Source organism: Aulonocara stuartgranti (genome assembly GCF_965226115.1).
Source record: "Aulonocara stuartgranti genome assembly, chromosome: 23".
NCBI classification, from domain to species: domain Eukaryota; kingdom Metazoa; phylum Chordata; class Actinopteri; order Cichliformes; family Cichlidae; genus Aulonocara; species Aulonocara stuartgranti.
Window position 1 is genome coordinate 17,665,928 of NC_138958.1, and position 7,327 is coordinate 17,673,254.

At 43.9% G+C, this 7,327-nt stretch overlaps 1 long non-coding RNA gene across 1 annotated transcript; it reads left to right on the plus strand.

The window, feature by feature from the left end:
- Positions 1-5,642: 5,642 nt before the first annotated feature.
- LOC309700698 lies at positions 5,643-7,314 on the plus strand. The gene is made up of 3 exons (XR_014274718.1): positions 5,643-5,742; positions 7,128-7,215; positions 7,289-7,314. It is a non-coding gene; the product is annotated as an uncharacterized lncRNA (long non-coding RNA).
- The last annotated feature ends 13 nt before the right edge of the window (positions 7,315-7,327 follow it).

A 7,327-nucleotide genomic window follows, 5' to 3' on the forward strand; every position in this document is an offset into this window, starting at 1 on the left:
CCTTCTGGGTTTTAATTGCACCTTAGAACACACTACAATGAGCGGGTGGAGGGAGGTTTGGAGTCTTCTCCCACCCCAATTCTCTGCGGCCTGCTGGAGCGGGAGGGCTAGGAGGAGTTGGCCGTCCGACTGCGGTCTGGAGTGTGGGGCCTCCCTGCTGCTGCGGAGTCGGGGTGGTCTGCCTCTCCCCACCGCAGGGAAAAGGGTAACACCACCTGGGTCTGGGTGCAGTTCCCCCCTCCAGGGGCAAGGGTACCTAGACCCGGTTTGTAGAGTACGCTTGGGGAGTGTGATCGTGTGTATCGTGTCTGTCTCCACGTTGGTTGAGTGTGGAGTGAGTGCATATGAGAGCATGAGGGGGGGGAATGGATGTTTGTGTCTGTGTGTGCCTGTATGTCTGTGTCTATATGTCAGGTTGGGTATCAGACGCCACCTCTCTGGGGACACCTCAGGCCCTCCAAGGTTTGGAGGCCTATCTCCACCCACCACCACTTCCCCTGCCAGTGGCGGACCCCCTCAGGTGTCGGTGCGTTGGTGGTTCTTTGTGTCTGGGGGTGGGCGTCCAGGTACACACCGGCTCACTCCTTGGCGGCCGCTTATCGGGGCCTGGAGCCTGAGGCTCGCTTGGGCCCCTTCGGAGGTGGGGTGCCCCCGGCCTCTTGGCCTGGGGCTCGGTCGCTCAGGTACAGCTGGGGGCCGGCGGAGCTCATGGGCGCGTCACTGCAACTCCCCCTGGCTTCTGCTCCATGGCTGCTGAGTGAACCCTCATCTGGGACTCTCCTCAGCTCTTACTGGAACAGTGGCGCGGCTGCCCCTCTGTTGGTCTTCCATGGTCTCTTGTGTTCTGGGGGCCTCTGGATGTCTGGAGTTTTGATCTCCTCCATACCCGCTTCACACCCTGGAGGACGGGGCTGTGGCCCCCCCACACTCCCTAGCAGATCATTACATGGAGAAACCTTTGGAATACAAGCGCGCTGATCCACACAGGTATGCACACGGGTGTTCACTGCTCGTAGACCCAAATTACACCTTTCTTGGCTGCTACTTCGAAGCACATCTGTCCTGCGTGCTGCACAACAACATTGAATATTTAGTATTTACTGCTGTTTACACTTAGCTAGATTAATGCGATGGTGTTGTGTTTAGTATGTTGCTTTTTTTTTTTTGCTTGTTTTCTATTCTTCTCTCAACAGGTGATCCAGGAGATTTTTATTTTTTTTTCTCCCCCCCTTTCTCACTGTCCCTCTCCCCTTCTGTTTTTCCTTTCCTTCCTCTTTCTTTCTCCCTTTCCTATCCCTGACTCATGTCTGTCCTGTCTGTAACATCTGAAAATAAAATATAATAAATAATAAAAACAAAGATCGACCAAATGGACCAATACGGCAATGCCACGATGATCCATTTGGCAAAGTAAATCCATTGGGTATCCTTATTGGTCTTCAGACAACAATTCTGATGGCTAAAGAACCAAATGGGACAGGCAGAAAAAAAAAAATAAAAAATAACGATATATATCGGATGACGATATAAAAACGTCTATCGTTTCATTTTACGCTATCGTTTGTTTTGTGGTGTCACAAAATAAACTATTTACGGCAATATTTTTTTCATCGTTTTGATGGTCACTGTAGTGGCTATATTAATTTCTTAAAGTTCTCTCTTTCTCTTATATTTTATATAACCACACTATGGACAGACAAGCGCCTGTTTTTATGCGTTGTGTAGCAACAACGACGGTAACAGCATTGCGTGTCCGCTTGTTTATGTTCCACGTAAGCCTTTCACAATAAAGCTCAAGTTCCTGTTGAGACTTTTCAAAATAAACTGAATCACGTGAAGAGCAGATTATTTACGGATGAGAATTAAAAAAGAGCCGCCAGGTGCTAAAAAGTAAACCTTAGTCTCAAATGTTAGAACAGGCTTTTCCCTGCAGCACGCCGTGTAATAAATGCTCACAAAGAAAATGGCGGCTGTTACAACTTATGCCTAAAAATGTCTAGTTTCATGCATCGGTTAAAACACTCGACTCCAGCTACATGACGTGCAGCTGGAAACACTTCCCGCAAGATGAGCTGCCCAAGATTCACAGAATTTACAGAAAATGTTACATTTTTGTGATTTATATCGTTATAAATTCTTATATCGGGATATGAGATTTTGGTCATATACCTGCGAAATCTTTCCGTCCCACACCGTGAGTGCCGCAGTCTCCCACTGAAGGAGCTGCTCAGTGCTTTCACAGTCTTCTGCATGGGGTGGGAGATGTTGTCCATCAGGGATGATAGCTTAACCACCATTCTCCTGTCACTCACCACCTCTACTGGGTCCAGAGGGCATCCTAGAACATCCCTTCTGATCAGCCTGTTCAGTCTCTTCCTGTTCCCGGCAGAGATGTTGCCACCCCAGCAGACTATACCGTAAAAGATAGCTGAGGCCACCACAGAGTCATAGAAGGTCTTCGGGAGTGGGCCTTTCACTCTAAACGACCTGAGTCTCCACAGCAGGTACAGTCTGCTCTGCTCTTTCCTGTAGAGGGCGTCTGAATTATGAGTCCAGTCCAGTTTGTTGTTCAGATGAACACCAAGGTACCTGTAGCTGTCCACAGCCTTGATGTCCATCCCTTGGATGTTCAGTGGTAGCAGTGGAGGATGTTTGTGCCTGCGGAAGTCTACCACCAGCTCCTTGGTTTTACTGGTGTTGATCTGGAGGTAGTTCTGCTGGCACCAGTCCACAAAGTTTTGGGTCAGTCCTCTGTACTCCTTGTCGTCCCCATCAGTGATGAGGCCGACTATTGCGGAGTCATCAGAGAACTTATTTAAACCACAAAATGGGAGCGTTCAAGTGTTCGTCCTACCTCCTTTTCCTAGTGTCCTTTCCTTGACCTGGATTGAAACGTGATCGGGATTAAGGATGGAGAGGTGATTGGAGGAGATGCTGGAGAAAACGCTGTCCTATTATTCATAGCGACCTTTGCATACTCTAATGCTCCATTCATAGTTGACATTCTCTCAATGTGAAGTCATCTGATAAGACTGCAGTACAGTCTGGACTTATGTACTGAATAATTTATTTTGTGATGAGCTGGTAGATAGCTGTACACCACTATACTGACATACATATTCAATTATCACGGACTGTAACATGCATGTGTGGACAAACATTATATCCATGTTAGTGCTGACTGTGGTTATATGAATGTCCTCGCTGTAAAAGAGCTTTCAACCTCTGGTTCATGCAAATACATGTCAGTATTTGACATATCACCTTTCATGTCCAAAGTTACCTTGGATACGAAATGCAAACTATGCAAAGTTCAAATGTTTGCAATAAATTCAAACCATAAAGAAGCCTCTGACTGGACTTGTGTGACATAAAGTGTCACCACCATCAGCTCGACAGATTACCTGAAGGTTTACCTACATATTGTTTGTTCTGTCAGGTGTGATTGTGTAACATGTTAATTTGTGTTTCACATGTTTAACATGGGCAGCTGCCTGCTCAACACAAGCCAACGCTGTGGCAATGGTTTGTATGAAATAAGCAAATGTGCTTCATCTTTCATGAGCTCAGCTCATGTGGATCGTCACACCAACTTATGTGACTTGAACCTGTTAGATGTGATTTAAAGGAGGAAACAAACTTTCACATATAATCAATATCTTGATGTCAGATGTTTGAAATTCACAGCACTACAGTCTCACCTACGAACAACATAAATGAGTATTTTTTTCTTGTCACAGTAACATTTAAAAATGTGAATTTTACTTTTGGATGCTCTCTCCTTTATTGGTGATTGGTGGAAAACTACCAGATGGTCCATCACCACCAACGACTAGTACGGAGAATGGACTGAGATGTTGGTCAGACAAAACCAAACTAAAATCCTAATAAACAAGTTAATCATTAAAAAACAAAAACTGTGCTGTCTGTTAGCTTTTAAATGTGTTAAAACATTAGAATATAATTGTGGCTAATAATGGATTGGATTTATATAGCGCTTTTCAAGGCACCCAAAGCGCTTTACAATGACACTATTCATTCACTCTCACACACTGGTGGAGGCAAGCTACAGTTGCAGCCACAGCTGGGGCAGACTGACAGAAGCGAGGCTGCCATATCACGCCATCAGCCCCTCTGGACAACACCAGTAAGCGGTAGGGTAAAGTGTCTTGCCCAAGGACACAACGACCAGGACAGAGAGCCCGGGGATCAACCCGGTGACCTTCCGGTTACAGATGGGCTTCCCAACCCCCTGAGCCACGGTCGCCTGTTGATGGTTTAGTTGAGCATTAGACTCCATGGTCACAGCTCACACTGTGACCACGGAGGCACAGATGTGGCTGCTAAAATCTTTTCTCTGCCTCCCCTGATGCCCTTTCACTCTCAACTGTGTGAAGTCTTGTGTAAACAGTATCAGCTTCATTATGATCTGACTACGTTGGTTCATCATTGTCTAGAACGCTTTAGGGCCTGTTGCTGGGTAATCTCTAACCTGTTGTTTTTTTTGTGTTTCCAGATGTTGTCCAACTGTTCTTCTGGTTAGAACTCCATCATCTGAAATCTCAGGGATGTTTCTTCATTTTTTCGATCACGGAAACTTTCAGCCTGTCAGATCAGATGTCTTCAAGAAGGAAACCTGCGAATGCTGCAGCATTTCTGGTATGCACTCTTAAACTCTTTGTTAGTCTAGTAAGCAGTGGATGATCAGATTAAACCTTTTTGTTTCCCTTCAGATAATTCTGATGAAAGTCTTTAGTGGTCTCGGTCTCTCGTGCCATCAAGGAGAGTATCAGATAGGAAATGAATGCTGTCCAAATTGTCTTGCAGGTAAGAACCAACTAAATGATGTGTGCATGTGCTTTCTAAGCACACACGTTGGATGCACGGTGAAAAAAAAAAGTTTGATTTCTTGCTTTTGTTTTCATCAGGAAATCGAGTAAAAACTCACTGCACTGTAGAGTCAAGTACTTCCTGTCTGCCCTGCATGACTGGAACCTACACTGATCAACCTAATGGACTGGAACAATGTCATCACTGTACAAACTGTGACTCGGGTACATTTATGTTCACATCTTCATTCCCTGACACTGAATCGGCTCTCAACAGAGTTATTTTGTTCTTAATTGTTGTTAATCTTAAATCAAATCAAGACATTAAGGGATGTCTTTGTTCATTAATCCAAATATGCAACATGATGATGTCACATCTTTCCTGATTGTCATAACGATCAAAGGTGTTTTTCAGTCAAGAAATCATGAATCAGACGTGGATCAAGTAGACATAGTGTGTAAACTTTGCTTCAGTGTCATAGCTGCACCACAGAGCAACACTGCAAAGTTCACTAAGCATAGATGTTTACATTTTTCATTTATTTTTTATATTGCAAACATTTGCACTGTTATCAGTATTTGCACACTATTTTATATAATTTTTTGACAATCTTTAAAGTCATTATTCAATACATTGTTATTGTTAAATAAATATCGTCAAATAATCGAGATCTCAATTTCAGTGAAAATAATCGTGATTATCATTTTTGCCATAATCGAGCAGCCCTAGTCACATCTTTCCGTGAACACGGAACTACAGAATTTTTTCACAGATACATGAAACATGTTGAGTACGTTCTTTTTATGTTGGCAGGTTCTGGTCTCAGAATAAAGACACCGTGTACAGTAACATCAGATGCACTCTGTGAACCTCTGGAGGGATTCTACTGTGTCCACCCTACAGGACACAGCTGTGAGAGAGCACAGGAACACAAACACTGTAAACCAGGACAGTACATCAGTCAGAATGGTAGATTTGTGTACCTTTAAGTTTCCTGATCATGTTTATTTTATATAAATAAAACAAATGTTGGGTGGGGGGTGCAGGAAGGTCATCTGGCATAAAAATCTGTGCTAAAACAAAATTCTGACTCATCGAGAATGAGTGTATCAAAGACTGCCTCTGGCGGAAGGTATCTTAGGAAGCAGTGAGAGAAAAGGAAGGAAATGTGACACTAGGGACTGTGACGGTAAAGAATGAAAGCTGCTATTATGATGGAGAGAAGGAACGTAGATAATAATGTGTGTACAGGAGAGCAGGTGGAACAGACGAAAGGCCAGGGTCATCGGATGTGGAATCAAACTATACCATGGTGTAGATAGGAAGGGAGTAGGGGTAATATTAAAGTAATAGCATGTCAGCAGTGTTGTGGAGGTGGAGCAAGGCTCAGACAGGATCATGAGTCTAAAGGTGAAACTCAAAGGTGGGATGTTGTCCGCTTTCTGAATGTTCCCTTGAATGTTGTTGCTGTGTATGGCCCACATATGGTACAGTTAGTGGGAAGAGAGAGAGAGGTATTCTGGAGTAAGTTTAGTGAGGTTGTAGAGGCTGGGGATTGGAGCAGAAACTTGTATACATGCAGGTGAAGGAACAGTGGCGATGAGGACAGATAGTGGTGGATTTGGGGAAATGATCAAAATGGCTGGGGTGAACAAATACTTTAGGAAGAGGGCGGAACATGAAGTGAAATAAGAGTGGAGGCAGGTTCACACAGGTGGACTACATCTTGTGCAGAAGGTTGAATGTCAAAGCAAGACAAGACTGCAAGGTTCTCATCAGAGAATGTAAGTAAGCAGCATCAGATGGTAAACTGTAGCATGAATTTGCATGTGAAGAAGAGGAAGGAGAGCAAGTTGACAAAGGAAGAATGTTCCCCAAAAGTTGATTCTGTTGATCTGGATGTAGAGTTTACGAACAATTAAAACTCTACGGCCACTGTTAAAACATTTCATACACAGTAAAGTCATAGTTATGAGCCATAAGTATTGATAAAACAGACATGATTACAGAAACATGATTACAACAGGATGATTATGTTAGTTTAAGTGAGTCAACTCACCGAGTTACTCACTGTCACAATCCTCAAAGCACAGGCTGAGGAAGAGGAGTTGTAGCAATCCTTCACTGTAGCTTATCAGCCAACCAAAAATCCAGACCGAGTTAAACTCTTAGTGTGTGAAGAAGATAGTGATTTAATATGGTAATTATTGTTTATTAGTTGCCACATTATTTATTAGGTGTACAACTATAAGCCCCACACCTATCCGCACATGTCGTTGTTGTCATGTTGTCATCAGGAACAGCCTCCACAGACACTGAGTGCTCTGACTGCAGCAGTGGAACATTTTCAAATGGAACATTTCACTCCTGTCAGCCACACACACAGTAAGTGAAGCTTCAGAGACACATGTGCAACATCTGTACACTGTCCTCTAACAGTGTCCCTCTGTCCTTCCAGATGTCACTCACTCAACCTTCAGCAGATAACAGCAGGAAC